This window comes from Canis aureus, unplaced genomic scaffold (genome assembly GCF_053574225.1).
Source record: "Canis aureus isolate CA01 unplaced genomic scaffold, VMU_Caureus_v.1.0 ptg000132l_RagTag, whole genome shotgun sequence".
Taxonomy (NCBI): domain Eukaryota; kingdom Metazoa; phylum Chordata; class Mammalia; order Carnivora; family Canidae; genus Canis; species Canis aureus.
In genome coordinates this window covers 745535-762936 of record NW_027554443.1, presented here as the reverse complement: position 1 = coordinate 762936, position 17402 = coordinate 745535, and the positions used below count along the sequence as shown (strand labels likewise).

Genomic DNA, 17402 nt, shown 5'->3' with positions numbered 1-17402 from the left:
ATCCTGAGCCAAAATCAAGAGTCATATACTTAACAGACTGAGCCACCCAGGTGACCCTGTATATCTTTTTTTATTTAGTGTTATACCAGAATTCTCTTTTAGTGCTATTGCTTGTTTTGTAATGATAGTGTCATTTTTGAAGTCACTGTTTTCATGATTCTAGTATCTAATTTTTAAAATCTAATGATGGTCTTTGATGTTGCTTATAGCATTCCATTTTTCTGTTTTTACAGGATTTTCTACTAGTCCTTGGGTTGTGCTTTCTATGAGCAATGATTGCTCACCTTTTCTCTTTCTATGATCTTTTCCATTATTTTCTTTGCTGTAGTGAATTTATATATACTTGATATGTTATTTTGTTGCTGAAGGCAGCCCTACCAAAGTGTTCTCTCACATCTGAATATAAGTGAGTCATCTCGATTCCCTTATCACTTATCTGAAACCTGAGAATTCGAAGACCGAGTGCTGGTGTTCCAAATACTTTCAGAAGCCTGGTTCTGATCTTTAGTGAATGAGTCGTGATCTTTCTTCTATAATTTAAAGCCCTGTAATGGGATTAATTACATCTAAACAGCGGCATTTCTTACTCCCTTCAGTAATTTCCTTAAGCTTCACATCCTTCTCGACTCAGGCTATAGCACTTCAGCAGAGCCACTTCTTGCACTTCCCCCAGCTCTCCCCAGAAGCTGTTCACACTCTTCTCTGGCTCCTTTTTTTTTTTTTAATAATAGGATTTTTTTAAAATATAAAATTGACATACCATAAAATTCTTCATTTTTAGGCATACAATTCGTTGTTTTTTAGTATATTCACAGAGCTGTGCAACCATCAGCACTAATTTTAGCACTTTTCCTTATCCCCCAAAGAAACCCCCCACCCATTAGTAATCCTTCCTCATTGTCTTCCTCCTCCCTCATCCCCCTACTTTCCTGGGAATTGCCAATCTACTTTCTATTGATTTGCCTGTTTGGGACACTACATATATGTGGAATCATACTGTATGTGACCTCTTGTCACTTAGCATGATATTTTCAAGGTTTATCCATGTACTATTTATTTCTTTATTTGAGAGAGAGAGGAGAGAGAAAAAGAGAGAGAGAAAAAGAGAGAGAGAGGGAAAGAGAGAGAGAGAAGAGAGAGAGAGAAAGGGAGAGAGAAGAGAGAGAGAGAGGGAGAGAGAAGAGAGAGAGGGCGAGAGAGAAGGGGCAGAAGGGAGAGGGAGAGAGAGAACTTTAAGTAGGCTCTATGCCCAGCATGGAGCCCCTACAAGGTTCAATCTCACGACCTCAAGATCATGACCTGAGCCAAAATCAAGAGGTAGATGCTTAACTGACTAAGCCACCCAGGTGCCCCTATCCATCGACTTTTTAAAAATTGTGGTAAGAATCCTTAATATGAGAGCTACATCCTTAACAAAATTCTAAATGTATGATATGGTATTGTCTATAGACACGAGGTTGTGCAGCAGATATCTAGAACTTATTCATCCTTTACAATTGAAAATTTATACACATTGATTAGCGACTCCCCATTTCCTCCTCCCCACTGGCACCCACCATTCTATTCTTTGTTTCTATGAGTTCTATTGTATTAGATTCTTCATAGAAGTGGAATCATGCAACATTTGTCCTTCTGTGACTGGCTTATTGAACTTAGCATAATGTCCTTAAGTTTCACCCATTTGTCACATATTACAGGATTTCTCTCTTTTTTAAAGCTGAATAATATTTCATGGTACTTATATACCACATTTTCCTTATTCAGGTTGTTTCTTTATTCTGTTGTGGGGATAGGCCACATTTCGCATCATCAGTTAATGAACGTTGGGGTTGTTTCTACTTTTTTGGCTATTATGAATAATGCTGCTATGTCTCAGGGGTTTTAAGAGGGGGAATATCTCATGAGTTTTGATACAGACATTCTTTGATGGGGTATGGAAGGGGATGGGTGGTGGGAATCTCCTTAGACTTCTCTGCCCTGTGCTCTCACTCTAACAATGAATTTGCCTTCTTCTCCTTTGCTTTCTTTCTTTTTGTTTTATTTGTTTTAAGATTTTATTTATTTATTTGATGGAGAGAGAAAGAGAGAGACAGAAAGAGCAACAAGCAGGGGGAGTGGCAGGGATAGGAAGAGGGAGAAGCAGGCTCCCCGTGGAGCAGGGAGCCTGATGTGGGGCTCGATCCCAGGACTCTGAGATCATGACCTGAGCTGAAGGTAGATGCTTAACCCACTGAGCCACCCAGATGCCCCTGCTTTGTTTGATTTTTTTTTTGAGAGAGAGAGAGAGAAAGAGAGAGAGAGAGAGAGAGTGAGAGCACGAGGTGGAGGTAGCGGCTGAGGGTTAGGGAGAGAGACAATCTTAAGCAGGTTCCATGCCCAGTATAGAGCAAGATGTGAGACTCAATCTCATGACCTTGAAATCATGATCTGAGCCAAAATCAAGAGTCAGATGCTTAATGAGCATCTGAGCATCTGAGCCATCCAGGCACCCTGCTCCTTTGCTTTCTGTTCCAGCAAATCCTTGTTTGTCACTGAGCTATTTGTCTGTGCCTCACAAGGGACTGCTCTGCAGAGCCCTCTATGTGTTCTATCAAGAAAAACAAGAATGGTGAGCCACCATTCTTTGTTACTAGCCAGACACTGGCTTGGGCAAAGGAGTTCTCCCTTCTACAAGAGTTTGCTGCATTTCTTGTTCCATACTGCTCCCCTCTGTCCCAAATAACCTCTCCTCAACTGAGTAGGAGTCACAAGAATATTTAGGATTTCATGTATTTACCTTCTTCCTCCCTCTCACTTTCCACTGTTCTAGAATGGAGAGTTAGGAGTTCATCCAAATGACATTATTTATTGGTCTGTTTCTTGCCCTGACTACCACTTTTCAAGCATTATTATATGAAATTGGCCTTCTCTCTATGCATTGCTTTTTTCCTTCTGTTTGTAATCTTTTTTTTTTTTTCATTTTATTAGTTTTAAGAGGAGGGAGAGACATTTTGTGATTTGGCTTTTTTTTTTTCAGAAAGTCTTCAAGTGATTCTCCAAAAACTGTTATAAATTATTTATTTAATTGCTATTTAATAGTCCATGGTTCAATGTGACATGATTTATTCCAGAATTCCCTTATTTTTGGACATTAGGTTTGTTTCCCTTTTTGGCTATTATAAATAATGCTTGGAGGAGCAAATTTTCCATAAATCTTTTTGTTTCGAGATCATTTTCTTAGGCTAAACTGCCAGATGTGTAATTATCTGACCAAAGAATAAGATGGTTTTTAAGTTACTTGAAACATCTATGCAAAATTATGTCCCTAAAAGATTTCTCATTTGCACTCCCAACAGTATGGGTTACATGACTCTCTGATTGAATTTTTGCTCTTATTTAAACAAAACAAATCAATGAAACACATAACTAACTTCTTGTTAGAATTTATGGAACTATGAGTTAGAAAAAGCATAAAATTCGTTGTAACTGCCTTACAAGGCATAAAGGTGTGACAATGCTATTATTTTGTTTTGTATATCTGCCTACTTTTTGGTGGCTAGTCTTTATTTCAATGAAAACAGTAGAAAGATACATGTTGGATCAGCATGATCCACCAAGTTTGGGTATACGTAAGTAGATTTTTCAGAATCTTGACTTCAGCTAGGTCACTTTTTGTTCTGAACAGTTTTATTAGGGTAGACATACATATTGAAACATATAGTATAGTGCATATTTTAAAGTGCTTAATTTGGTACATTTGACATATGTATATGCCCATGAAACCATCAGCACAATCAAGACAAAGAATATTTCCATAATTTCTAAGTTTCTTCTTGGTCTTGTATTCTTTCCAGGTCTTTCCAGCACTCCCACCCCTCATCTGCTTTTTTTGTCACTGAAGATTAGTTTGAATTTTGTAGAGTTAAATAAATGAAATCATAAATTACATGCTCTTTTTTTTTTGTCTGGCTCTTTCAATCAGTGTAACTATTTTGAGAGTCATTTATATTGTCATGTTTCCAGTTTGAGGACATTACCAAAGAGTTGCTATGAACATTTCTGTACAAGACTTTGCATGGACATAGGCTTTCTCTTCTTTAGGGTAAATACTTAAAAGTGAAAAGTCTGGGTCATATGGTAGGTATATGCTTAATTTCCAAATAAGCTGCCAAACTGTTATCCAAAGTGTCTATGCCATGTCACATCCTACCAGCAGGGTATGAGAGCTCCATTTCTTCCACATCATCACCAACACTTGGTATGTCAGTTTTTTTGAGTTCAGACATTCTGATTCTAATGGGTGGGTAGTGGCATCCCATTGTGATTTTAACTTGCATTTCCAACTGGGTTATTTGGTGCTTTATGGATGCCTAGTGATACAGTGGAACTGTTGTGTCCCTTTATATAGTTTTGTGATGCTGGATACATTATTCGATCTCTCTGTGCCTTGGTTTATTTATCTAAAAATATATAGATGAAGAAAACTGTACCATATACTTCAAAAAAGTTATTATTAAAATTCATGGACATTGCAAATGTAAAATGCTTTGCAAATTACATAAGTAATAGATATTATCATTATGATGGTTAAATTGCTGCATGATTTTGGGCAAATCACTTCAACTTATTTGAGGATTACTTTCCAGTTCTGTAAATTGAGGCTAAATAAGGTGACCTCTAAGTTTCCTTCAAGTACAAAAATGTTCTTGTCTAAAAAATATACTGATGTTCCAATACCACATATATATATAACACATTTATGGAAAAGTACTCCTTAATGTGGAAAAAATGATAGCAAAACATTAAAAAAATGCAAACTTTATAATTTCTTATTATCTTAGCTACGCCATATTTTAGAATTTTAACACAGATTTCTATTTTTCTGTGTCTTATGTGGAGGTGGTTACTAATAAGACCTTCCTTCATCTCTGTAACTACTCTGATCCAGAGAGAAAGAAATTTTAGTATTCATACACAAGTTCATCCTCTATTCCAAATATATGGAATTCAAAATATTCAAAATAATGTGGTCATTTCACTAAATATCATGCAGTTTAAGGCATTTTTGTGAAGTTTAAAAAACTTTATCTGCTGGGGCACCTGGGTGGCTCAGTGGTTGAGTGTCTGCCTTTGGCTCAGATTGCGCTCCCCATGTCCCGGGATTACATCAGGCTCCCCCCAGGGAACCTGCTTCTCCCTCTGCCTAGGTCTCTGCCTCTCTGTGTGTCTCTCATGAATAAATGAAATCTTTAAAAACAAAACAAAACTCTGCCTGCTTATTCAGATCAAGAGCCAGGCCAAATTTTGGGATGATAAAAGGTCTAGGAATCACTTCTATCTGGATTTGCATATAAATGAAATCATTTAAAGGAACACCTAATTGGAATTGGGATCAAGGGAACTGTGCTATGAAACTATTGGAGGATTCGAGGTTCCCTATTTTAATAATGTTCTGCCAAACATCTGTTTTATTGCTTAAAATCACGTAAACAAATAATAAGAGATTTGATAGAATAGCATCTCAAAGTTGCTTTTTAAATTATTTAGAGATTTAAGGATATAACTTGTTGTATCTAATGTATTTCTTAGCAATTGACCTAAACATGTTAATTCCCTCATAATTTCAATGACTTCATTATATTTTGATGCAGTTTAACTGCTCGGTTTGAAATATACTCACAGTGACATGTTTTTTCTTTAAGTCTTCCTGAGTACATTATGATTTATCCATATTCCATAGAGTTCAACAGTCATCTATTAGATTGGAGAGAAACAGTAGCAAGCAGGAGCCAATTCCTTCCTTCATATTCTCCAGTATTTAGCAGTTGAAAGCTGACAAAGTTAAACCAGTGGCCTCCCATTTCTGCATAAGAATTCTGTTTTTCCAATATTTTATTTCATCATTTCACTGTCTTATTTTAGTTTCATTATTCCCATTTCCGGGCTTGATATTATTGGATTTGTTTTTACAACAGTTGTAGAATTACAATGATAGCTCCAGTTTTTTCTCCCTGACTGTATTCACACCCTTGGCCATCTCATTGTGAGTGGGGTGACTGTTCATCCCTCAATAAGCAACTCAGCCAGCTAACTTTCTTTGGTTAGTGGGATGTTAGCTGACCTGACTGACACAAGCCAAGTCTTGAAGAAGGTGTCTGTGGCTTGCTAACACTGTGGACATCACCACGAGAATATCTTTGGGCTAGCCTGCTGGAGGATGTGAGAAAGTGGGCACAGCCAGAGTCACCCTGCTTATGCCCAGTCACCTGGATCAGGCAATGGCCAGCTGACCCCCAGTTGTGTGAACTGGTCCAGCAAAGGTTGGCAGAACTGCTAAACCAATCCTCAAATCACCCCAGATGCATGAGCAATAAACACAACATTCTCTCCAGCAATGCAGCAATGCAGTGTTATTGTCACAATAGACAAGGACACACTACCAAGTCCTATCCTTAAGCAACTTCTCTTCACATATATAATATTTAAAAAAAAAAAAAAACAACTAAAGAGACTATTTGGAGTGGCTGAGCATCTGCCTTTGGCTCAGGTCATGATCCCGGGGTCCTGGGACTGAGTCCCACATCAGGCTCCCTGCATAAAGCCTGCTTCCCCCCTGCCTGTGTCTCTGCCTCTCTCTCCATGGCTCTCATGAATAAATAAATAAAACCTTTTTTTTAAAAAAAAAATAATAATAACCCTTAAACAGACTATAAGGGTAGAATAGTCTAGAACAAAAAGGTATGGATATCTTTTGGTCAAATTTTGCAAGTATGCCAGGAATCTCCTATGCTGTTGATGGTGAATGAGAAAAAGTTTTATAACCACATTGTTTGACAAGATGGATTGATTAATACCATCAGAACTTTCATTAGGATAAAAAGGATAAAAGCCAGTGACAAGTCTGATGCTTTTCTGACTTAAATAAATTCAGGTAGGTGTCTTAAAGAAAAATTGGAGTTTATTGTTTGTTTGAAGTGCAGTTAGGTGATATAGTTACAAGGCATTGGTTCTCAACCCTGGCTGCATATCAGAAGCACAAGAGGAGGGTTCCAAAAATACCCATGTTCAAGCCCATCCCAGACCCCCTGCACCGGCATGTCTGGGAATGAGGCCCAGGTTTATACATTGTTTAACAGCCCTTCGGGTTTTCTAATATGCAGGCCAGGCTGGCAGATATTACCCTAAGAGGAATGATTGCATTATATAAGAGATAATGCTAAACATTTCATTCTGACCTCAAAAAGTAGGTTTCTTACAAGAGTAGGCTTCTACCCTTTTTTTGCAAAAAAGGTAGTGGTCGGTCAGTTCTTTGGTGACAAGGTACAGAGCAGAATGATTTAAAGACTTGAAACATATGGACACTGGAAGGTCTTCCAGAGTAGTTAGAGCTCACTGTCTTGTGAACATTGTTGGCATGTAGGTTTTATTTAAGTTTTTATTTAAATTCAACTTAGTTAACATATAGTGTAATATTAGTTTCAGGTGGACAATATAGTGATTCAGCTTCCATACATCACCTGGCACTCATCACAAGTGCACTCCTTAATCCCCATCACCTATTTCACCCCCCACCTCTCCTTTGGGAACCATCAGTGTGTTCTCTAGAGTGAAAAGTCTGTTTCTTAGTTGGCCTCTTTCTCTCTCTCTCTTTTTTTTTTTTGTTTCCACATATGAGTGAAATCATACGGTATATGTCTTTCTCTGACTGACTTACTTCACTTAGCATAATACTCTCTAGCTCCATCCACAGCATTGCAAGTGGCAAGATTTTTTTTTCCTTAGATATTATTTGAGAGAGGGAGAGAGCACCAGCAGGAGAAGGGGCAGAGGGAGTGGGAGAAGCAAGTTCTCTGCTGAGCAGGGAGCTTGATGCGGGGCTCAATCCCAGGACCCCAGGAGCATGACCTGAAGTGAAGGCAGACACTTAACTGAATGAGCCACCCAGGCGCCCCAAGATTTCATTGCTGAGTAATATTCCATTATGTGTGCATATCTGCTCATTTGTTAATTGGATTGTTTGTTTTGAGGGTGTTGAGTTTTAGAACTTCTTCATATAGTTTGGCTATTAACCCTTTATCAGATTTGTCATTTGTAAATATCTTCTCCCATTCTGTAGTTTGCCTTTTAGTTTTTTTTTTTATTGTTTCCTTCCCTTTGCAAAAGCTTTCTATTTTGATGAAGTCACAAGAGTTTATCTTTGCTTTTGTTTCCCTTGTGTCAGGAGACATTTCTAGAAAGAAGTTGCTGCAGCTGATATCACAGAAGTTACTGCCTGTATCCTCCTCTAGGATTTTGATTTCATGTCTCACATTTAGGTCTTTCATCTATTTTGAATTTATTTTTGTGTATGCTGTAAGAAAGTAGTCCTGTTTCATTCTATTGCATGTGGCTGTCCAGTTTTCCCAGAAGCATTAGTTGAAGAGACTTTTTCCTACTGGATATTCTTCTCTTCTTTGTCAAAGATTAACTGACCATACAGTTGTAGGTTCATTTCTGTGTTTTCTCTTCTGTTCCATTGATCTCTATATCTATTTTTGTGCCAGAACCATACTGTTTTGATCACTATAGCTTTGTCATATAACTTGAAGTCCGGGATTGGCATCCTCCAGCTTTACTTTTCTTTTTCAATATTGCTTTGGTTATTTAGGATCTTCTGTGGTTGCATACACATTTTAGGATTGTTTATTCTAGTTCTGTGAAAAATGTTCTTGGTATTTGATAGGTATTACATTAAATGTTTAGGTTGTTTTGGCTAGTATATTTGTTCTTCCAACCCATGAAGATAGAATGTCTTTCCATTTCTTTGTGTCATCTTGAATTTCTTTCATCAATGTTTTATACTTTTCAGAGTAAAGGTCTTTCTTTCACCTCCTTGGTTAGGTTTATTCATAGGTTTCTTATGGTTTTTGGTGCAATTGTAAATGGGATTGACTCCTCAATTTCTCTTTGTGTTGTCAGCATATGTTTTGATCTAATAATTTCTACCTGTCTTGTTCAGTGTAGCACACAGTTCAATAATCTTGTAACTTTCAAAAGCTTTTCATTAACAATTGCTCCTTAAGCCCCTCAGTCTCCTTCCCCCAAGAATGTACTAACCAAAGCTGAAGCAAAGAAAAGTATAGTGCTTCTATAAATCAAAAACTCCCACAAAGATTATGGGTTTGGAAAATGGTAATTATGATTTCTGCCTCCATAGCAAGTTGAACTACTGTTTGAATACTTTAAGTGGTAATATTGCTTGCTAGCATAAGAATTCTAGTTTTTTTAAAAAAAGATTTCTTATTTATTAATGAGAGACACAGAGAGGCAGAGACACAGGCAGAGGGAAAAGCAGGCTCCCTGCAGGGAGCCCGACGTGGGACTCTATCCCAGGTCCCCAGAATCAGGTCCTGGGCTGAAGGCACGGGCTGAAGCCTGTGCTAAACCGCTGAGCCACCCAGGCTGCCCAAGAATTCTAGTTTTAAGTTCAGATAGGTTTAGATTCAAAATCTGGTTTTATCACTAATTTTGGTTTTGTCATTTTAAAAATGGAGATAATAGTTAATGGTCAGTTGCTCATGAGGTTGCTGAATGTATTAAATAACATGTCGCAGAAAAGTGTCCTTCACAGTTCTTGGCAGACAGTAGTACTCAATACATGTTATCTATAATAATGATAATAGTTATTTTAATTACTATTATATCATAAGGCAATCATTCTATTTTATATTGCTTGGCAGCTCTGTACGATATTTAGGCCATTATATATTTTCTCAGAACTTCCAGTGACTGCAGTCATATTCTGAAGTACTGGGTGTTAGGACATTGACATATGAATTTGAGGCAGGAGCACAATTAAGCCCATAACAAAAAGCTTTGGAATCTTCTCCCAGAGTATGAAACCAGAGCATAGTGACCAAGGACAGAACACAGCTAGAGCTGATTCATTGAGGTAGGGTTTCTTTGAGCGTCTTTCCATTAGTACCCAGGGCTGCCCTGACTTGACTTCTGTCCTTCGTGAGACTTGGTCCTTTGCTTTCTCTTTTTTTATGAGCAATCCCCATTCCACGTGATGCACTCTTTTCTTTTCCCTTTAAGCTAGCCAGAGTTAATTTCTATTGTTTGCAATAAAAAAAAAAAAAACTAAACAAAAAAAAAAAAACCTCTGACACATACCCTGAAGTTTGTTCCCCAAGTGTGGACTCTAGACAACTTGTGCCGAAAGGTGGCATCACCCTTTGGAAGTCCTTGTGACCAGAACCAACAAATTCCCAATTTGAGTTGGACCAAAAGAAAACTCCCTATATCCCTGGGTGGCGCAGCAGTTTAGCGCCTGCCTTTGGCCCAGGGCGTGATCCCGGAGACCCGGGATCGAATCCCACGTCGGGCTCCCCGTGCATGGAGCCTGCTTCTCCCTCTGCCTGTGTCTCTGCCTCTCTCTCTGTGTGTCTCTCATGAATAAATAAATAAAATCTTAAAAAAAAAAAAGAAAACTCCCTAATTGTGTATGTGTGCAGATATTTTACTTTATGAGTGAATTAAATTACTTATATGCTTAATAATAATTTGTTCAAAGAATATATGCTGGGAAAGGATTAGGAGAAAGTGCTCTTTTTAAAAAAAAATTCTATTTATCACTGAAAAACCTTATTTTTTTTGGTTTAGTTAACAATTGTGAAAGTTCCCTTATGAAGACCAGGAAAAAAGTTGGGCTAAACGGACAGAACACAAATTCTCTGGTAAGAAATGTGTTGCGTTGCTTGGTAATAAAAGGTTTCGAGTGAAAGTCAAACCCATAATGCTTGATTTACAGGGTGGCTCTGACAAAGACTACTATTTATACTCAATGTTCATCCTCTATCTCCCCTTTTTATGGTATTAGACTATTTTAGTTGGGTCCATGGCCACCCGGAATAAAGGTGACATCTTCCAGCCTCTCTTGCAGCCAGTTGTGGCCATATGACTATAGCTATTGGATGAGTTACATGGACAGTTTTATGGTTTGTACCCTCCCCTTCTCTTTTATTCCTTGCCATGACTAATTATGGATCTAGTGGGCTCTATTAGACAATGCAGACAAGGGCAACATCTAGAAGAGCACTAGGCCAAGAGAGAAGGAACATGGCCATCTGCTGATTTTATGGGACAGACCCTTGGCACCACCTTGAATACTAAGATCCTTAGTATTGGAGAAAAATAAGCTTCTCAAAAAAAAAATAAGCTTCTCTGTTGTTTTAGGCTCTGTATTTTGGTTTAACCTGCAACAGTATCTATGTCCTATCTGATATAGTGGCCATTAATATGCTTTTTATCCTTGATTAAATATGGGGGTAATAGAGCAGCCCGGGTGGCTCAGTGGTTTAGGCCGCCTTCAGCCCATGCTGTGATCCTGGAGACCCGGGATCGAGTCCCACATCAGTCTCCCTGCATGGAGCCTACTTCTCCCTCTACTTCTCTCTCTCTCTCTCTCATGAATAAATAAATAAAAATCTTTAAAAAAATATGGGGGTAATAGTGGTAAATGGGACTATAACCAAATTAGAACTGTTGGTAATGAGTTGTATTCAACATGCTCAGTGAACGATGAACATGTACAATATTCACTTTTATCATATGTTGAAAGTGAGAGGAAGGCCCTCAACTTCAGTAAGAAATGTTATATTATATATTTCAATTCCTCTTAAAAAATGCTAGCAAAGAGCATTGCCATGATTTCAAGAGGTTTGCCAAAGTAGCTTGTATTGCAGTATAGTGGGTTTTGTTAATGGCCTGATCCTATCACTTCAGAGCCAAAAACAACTTAATTTCTTGATGTTTAAGAGAAAAAAAGAGAATTTCTTAATAAAATCAAACTCTGGTGCAAACAGCTCTATCATGCTGTGTATAAGTCCTTTCAAACATCAAATACTCAATTTTCTTCCATCTTCAGAGGAAAAAAATAATGACATCATATTGGGCACATTATAAAACCACATACATATGCTGTAACAGAAGTGGGAATGCTTTTCAGAGTCAAATGGAACCAAAGAATGGAAATCATTTGCCCCTAACTTCCAACTCAAAGCATACAACAGTCCAGCTCTTGAGTGTGGTATGTTCCTTGATTTGGTCTTTGACAGAATGCTGAAAGTAGTCCTCAATTGGAAGTTTGTCCATAATTTCAATCCAAATATCCAGAGCCATTTGTCAGATCCATAAAACATTTTCTGCCAGTTCTGATGACCTATAATTGTGAGTTAGCATTTTTTTATCTAATAGAATAAAAAATGAAAAATAAAACCATTTGAACTTGGAATCTAATCTAGCACTTTAGCTATCCATTTTTGAGGTTGATGTCAATTTTTGGTGAAAAGATTTCAAATCTTAAAATCTTTCTAACAATTACATAGTTTCTCTTTAATATTCTCATGAGTGTTCTTTTAAAAATTACCTAAAATGGATGTCTCCTATGTACATCTAGTGTCTAATAAGAGGATCTTGTGTTCCAAAAGTCAAGGAAAACCTTTTTTTTCAGAGTTTACATTTTCAGATTCTTTAGGGCTAAGATTCTTAACTGGGATCCATGAGTGAATTTATGAGTCTATGAGCCCACTCACTGAAATTACATCAAAATTTTGAGGATGCAGAGCCATAGCTTTCATCAGATTCACACAAACATTCATAACCCCCAAATAGACTAAGAGCTTATAAGATATTGGATAATAGATACTAAATAAGTGTTTAATATAACCTGGCTCTATACCATTAAAATATTAAAACAGTTCAATCCTTTTGCAATGATGAAAGCAAAATATCTATTGCAACAGCCCACAGTTTTCAAACCTTATTATTTTTCCTCAGTTGTACCAAGTCTTGATACTGTGATACTGAAGCCAGAGCCCTGCAGTGGCTGCTTAATGGAGAATATAACTCAAGATTGGAATAAGAGTTTGATGTTTACTGCATCAGTTTCAAAGTCCAGCTGTAAATATACTATAGTTGAGAAACAGAGCAATATAATCTTTTCAAGCTTGAAAAAACAGTGATGCATAGCCAAATACTTTGAACTGTTTGCTTAAGAACAAATCTATTTCAAGATTTGATTACCACTAACTCAGACTTTTTCATCACTAAGTCCTTTCAATTCCATATCATGTGTTTCAAATTTTGTCTGCATAACTTATTTTTGTTCTACTTTTCTGTCAAAAACAATGTGGAAATCCCAGGTTATATAATTGAGGACTTGGAGAGGCCATATACATCTAGCCAACCAAAATAAAATGAAAGCTATTATCATGAAACATGCTTAAGGAAGTGTATCCTTTGTTCGGGTAAAGAGTGCCAACATTTGTGATCTTAGAATGAAGTCAAAGGAAACTAAAATGGGTTTTCCTTAATGCAACCATGTGCAGAATCACTCTTTACCAAACATATGATCCATAAAAATATTTGTGCATATTTAGATACCCATGAGAACAAATCAATTTCAAGTAAAATAATAATGTATTATTTTTATAATATACCTGCAGGCTGAAGTCATCCCATTCATCTTCCTTACTTGGGTTTATTATCCTACACATTTGATAAGTCAAGTGGAAGCCTCTCTGCACACCCTCTCTGTATATAGAGCAGACACCAAACTGCTAATTTCTTTCTTCCTCCTTCCTTGTGTCAGGTTGACCATGCAACACATTTGAATTACTGTTAGAAGGTAAATGTTGCATGGCTTTGAACCAATATCTCTCCTGTCTATAGAGTTTTAAATTCACATGTGGGTGTTCTAGAAAGAGGAGGTTACCAATGTGTAGAGTTGTGAAGAGTCACCAAGGAAGGCAATTTAGATTTCTTTGTGGAGGGGTCAAGAGAGTAGGAGATTTTTCTGATAGGTACCTGATGGAATAAGGAAAACATTTCTCTATGGGGTGGCAGTGGAGAAAGGCTGACCATTACTGGACTGGCTATTATATAAAATTGCCACAAAAATGCTTAATAAAGAGAAAATGAACAGCATATGGACTCTGGTTGAGGCTTCATGAAAACATTCAGGGAAAGAAAGAACAAAGGGCAATCTTTCCAATGTATATAGAAGAAGTAAGATGTTTTCCTAAGTTTTTCTATCACTGTCAGCATTTGGGATGGAAATATGCTGTAGGAAAAAGATTAACTCCAGTTTGCTTAGAAAGAATTTTCCCTGAAAATAATCCTGTGTGTTTTTAATATGTCGGGTTACATTGCCAATCAGTTCTATTTGGTAATTTTCAGTATGATTTCTTTTTAACCCATGAATTATTTAGAAGTAGGTTTTAAAATTTCTGAATTTATCAATTTCTTGGCTCTCTTTAGCTATTGATTGCATTTGTAACTTTGTTGCATTGTATTTTTGAGTTGTGTTTGTGGTCAAGTGGTGATCAGTTTTTGAAAATGTTCAATGTGTGCTTGAAATTAATATGTATATGCCATATTTATTTATAGGACTGTATACATATACAACATATATATGTATACACACACATATATATGTTATGTCAAGCTTAATAATTCTGTTGTTCAGATTTTCTCAATTTCTACTTAATTTTGATCTATTCAATCTGCCTCTCAGAAAGGTATGTTAACCTTTTTCTGCTATGATCTATATGATTTTCCACTATGATCTAAATTGTTAGCCACCCCTTCCTGCCACCTCTTGTTTTTCTGCTTACTTTTTGGCATGTATTTTGAGGTTATGTTTTTAGGTGGATACATAATCAGAATAATTATGTCTTCCTGGTAAATTTATCACTAAGTAGCTCTTGATCTTTAATAATGCTGTTTTGTGCTTAAATCTGTTTAGTATACATCACCTTTTCTTTGGTTCCTATTTATCTGGTGTTGTGATCATCACTGGTTGCTCAACCAGCATCCATTTATCCCTCTTCTAGTAGAACCAGGACCTCAGTTTTGTTCAGGTAGCCACCTCTTTCTCACACAGCTAAGTGTCTCAGGAGAAGGTTTGTTTGGTTTAAGGGTGAATCCATTCTTTTTTTCAGTTGATAGATCATTAGGCGTGGGATTCAGTGCTGGCCAAAATGAAGTGTGTGGGTAGGTAGGGAGTCTTTGGGAAAGTGTCCTTCTTCTGAGCAAGAGCTGGGGTCTCTTATTTCCACCTGGATATTGCTGTTTCTGGTATGACACCCAGAATCGCTGCAACCATCTCGTTAGAAGCCTAAAAACCCAAACAGGGATGTCAGAGCACAGAGATGGAAAAGACCTGGGTCCTTTATACAACCATTTGCCTAATTTCTTCTTGCATATCCTTTTAATTTTTTATGTGTAACTTTCCTTCTAGTGCCTTATATAACCTGAATGAAGTTGATTAGCTTCAGACCTGAACACAGGTTTTTTTCTTAACCTCTTAAGAGGTACATTCTTCCATTTATATTCATTTACTAATATATTTGCTCTTCTGTCATCTTATTTTGCTGTTTTCAACTTCTTTTGCTTTTTAATCTTTTGTCATATATACTAACTTTTATCTATTTTTTTCTTGATAACTTTTGTAATCAGGGCAGCCCCGGTGACCCAGTGGTTTAGTGCCGCCTTCCGCCTGGGATGTGATCCTGGAGACCTGGGATCGAGTCACACGTCGAGCTCCCTGCATGGAGCCTGCTTCTCCCTCTGCCTGTGTCTCTGCCTCGCTTTCTCTCTCTGTCTGTGTCTGTCATGAATAAATAAATAAAATCTTTAAAAAAAACTTTTGTAATCATGTTTTCATTCTGCAAGCAGGTGCCTTTAAAAATAAGAAAAATTCTCAATGTTCAATGCCAGTTTTATAAAAGCAAAAATTGATACAATTAAATGGTAGCAAGAATGAAATAAATCATATATATACATGTAATGAGATGTTGATAAGCAAATGAAGTGGTAATATTGATATTCACCTGGAAAAAAATTTTAAGAGATAATGATAAAAACAGTTTGTAAAATTCTATGTACAGTTGACCTTTTGTGACTTCCTATAGTTTGTTCCCATTCCCTTTATATTTAGCAGAAATTCTGTTATGTTTCTGGCATGTAACGCCACTTTTCCTAGTTTCCACATCTAGTTCAGGCTTTCTTCTATTTTTATCTTCCATTGGTCCTATCATTAGCCTGAGTGGTGGTGTAAGAATTAGAGTTTTTATTTCTTCTGTAAGTCTTTTTTTCCCTTTAGTGTTGGGTTTCATTCATTCGTTCCTTCAATAAATAATAGTGACTACCAACTAAGTGCCAGGTATTTAAGTGTTAAGGTTAAGTATTTATGCTTAATTGTAATATTTTATCATCTATAAACTAAAAACAAAAGAGGCTGGAAGATAGAAGGTGTTAGAAAATAAAAGCCCAATAAGGTAGCTTTGACTATGAATGAATAGGAGAGATAACTTCTCATTATGTATTTGTTGTTTTCCAACTGAGTAAGTAGAGTAGTGATCAGAAGAGAGTTCAAGGAAAGTAAGAGATTAGTAAATCTGAAGTTCCTCTTATTATTTTTTTAAAGATTTCTTTATTTTTAAAGATTTCTTCCCAGCAAGTGGGAAGGGAGAGACAGAGGGTGAGAATCCCAAGCAGCCTCCCTGCTGCGCCCAAGAGCCCAACGCAGAGCTCAATGTCATGACCCATGAAATCATGACCTGAGCTGAAATCACTAATACTTAACTGAGCCACCCAGATGCCCCAGTTTAAAGCTGGTTTCAAGGTGTGAATCTTATTCTACAACTTACCAGGAAAATCCTGCCATGTCACTATGTAAGAAAATCAATAGCCTTTTAATTATCTATGCTTCAGTTTCCTCTGTAAAATGGGCTAAAAAAAAATAGTGACCCTTCTAGGTCTAGCCTAAGGATTGAGTAAATACAGGCAAATGGAGTAATAATGACATAGCTATTATATATTATAATGATATTACATATTACTACATGATATTAATAAATTCTATTATATAATGATATTATATTAATATGTCAGGCACTTTGTACTTACTTTTCATATGTTAGCTAGCCCCTTTAATCCTCATGTACCCTATGAAGTCAGTGTGATCTTTCTTATTTTGCAGATGAGGTTTAGAGGCTTACTCAAAACATTTTCCCCAGGAAATAAATTTTTTTTCCCTAGAAATTTCAAAGATATGAAGACTAGTAATTACAGGGAAAAAAACCTGAAATTATGCTTTTTTAGAAGGCCAAAGTTATTGTTAATTTAAGAATAAATGTATCACCCACAGTTGTTCTCACCAATTACATTTTGTTGAAATGAAAATAGAATTTATTGAGATGATAATTGCATACGGGACAACTATTTGCATTGGAATGTTTTTGGTTTTATTTGGAATTGAGCAGGAAGCACAAGAACCTTTGTTTTGATTTAAAGATTTTATTTATTTATTCATGAGAGAGAGGCAGAGACATAGGCAGAGGGAGAAGTAGGCTCCCTACAGGGAGCCCGATATGGGA

At 36.8% G+C, this 17402-nt stretch overlaps 1 protein-coding gene and 1 long non-coding RNA gene across 3 annotated transcripts in view; one reads left to right on the top strand and one right to left on the bottom strand.

The window, feature by feature from the left end:
* The window catches only part of LOC144309644 (outer dynein arm-docking complex subunit 2-like), a 266940-nt gene that overhangs the window by 12373 nt on the left and 237165 nt on the right, over positions 1-17402 (bottom strand). The window lies entirely within an intron of this gene.
* Positions 1-17402, top strand: part of LOC144309646 (uncharacterized) — a 186096-nt gene that overhangs the window by 31135 nt on the left and 137559 nt on the right. For both annotated transcript variants that reach the window (XR_013375582.1, XR_013375581.1), the window contains exon 2: positions 10624-10697. This is a non-coding gene — a long non-coding RNA (uncharacterized LOC144309646). The remainder of the gene's footprint in view (positions 1-10623; positions 10698-17402) is intronic.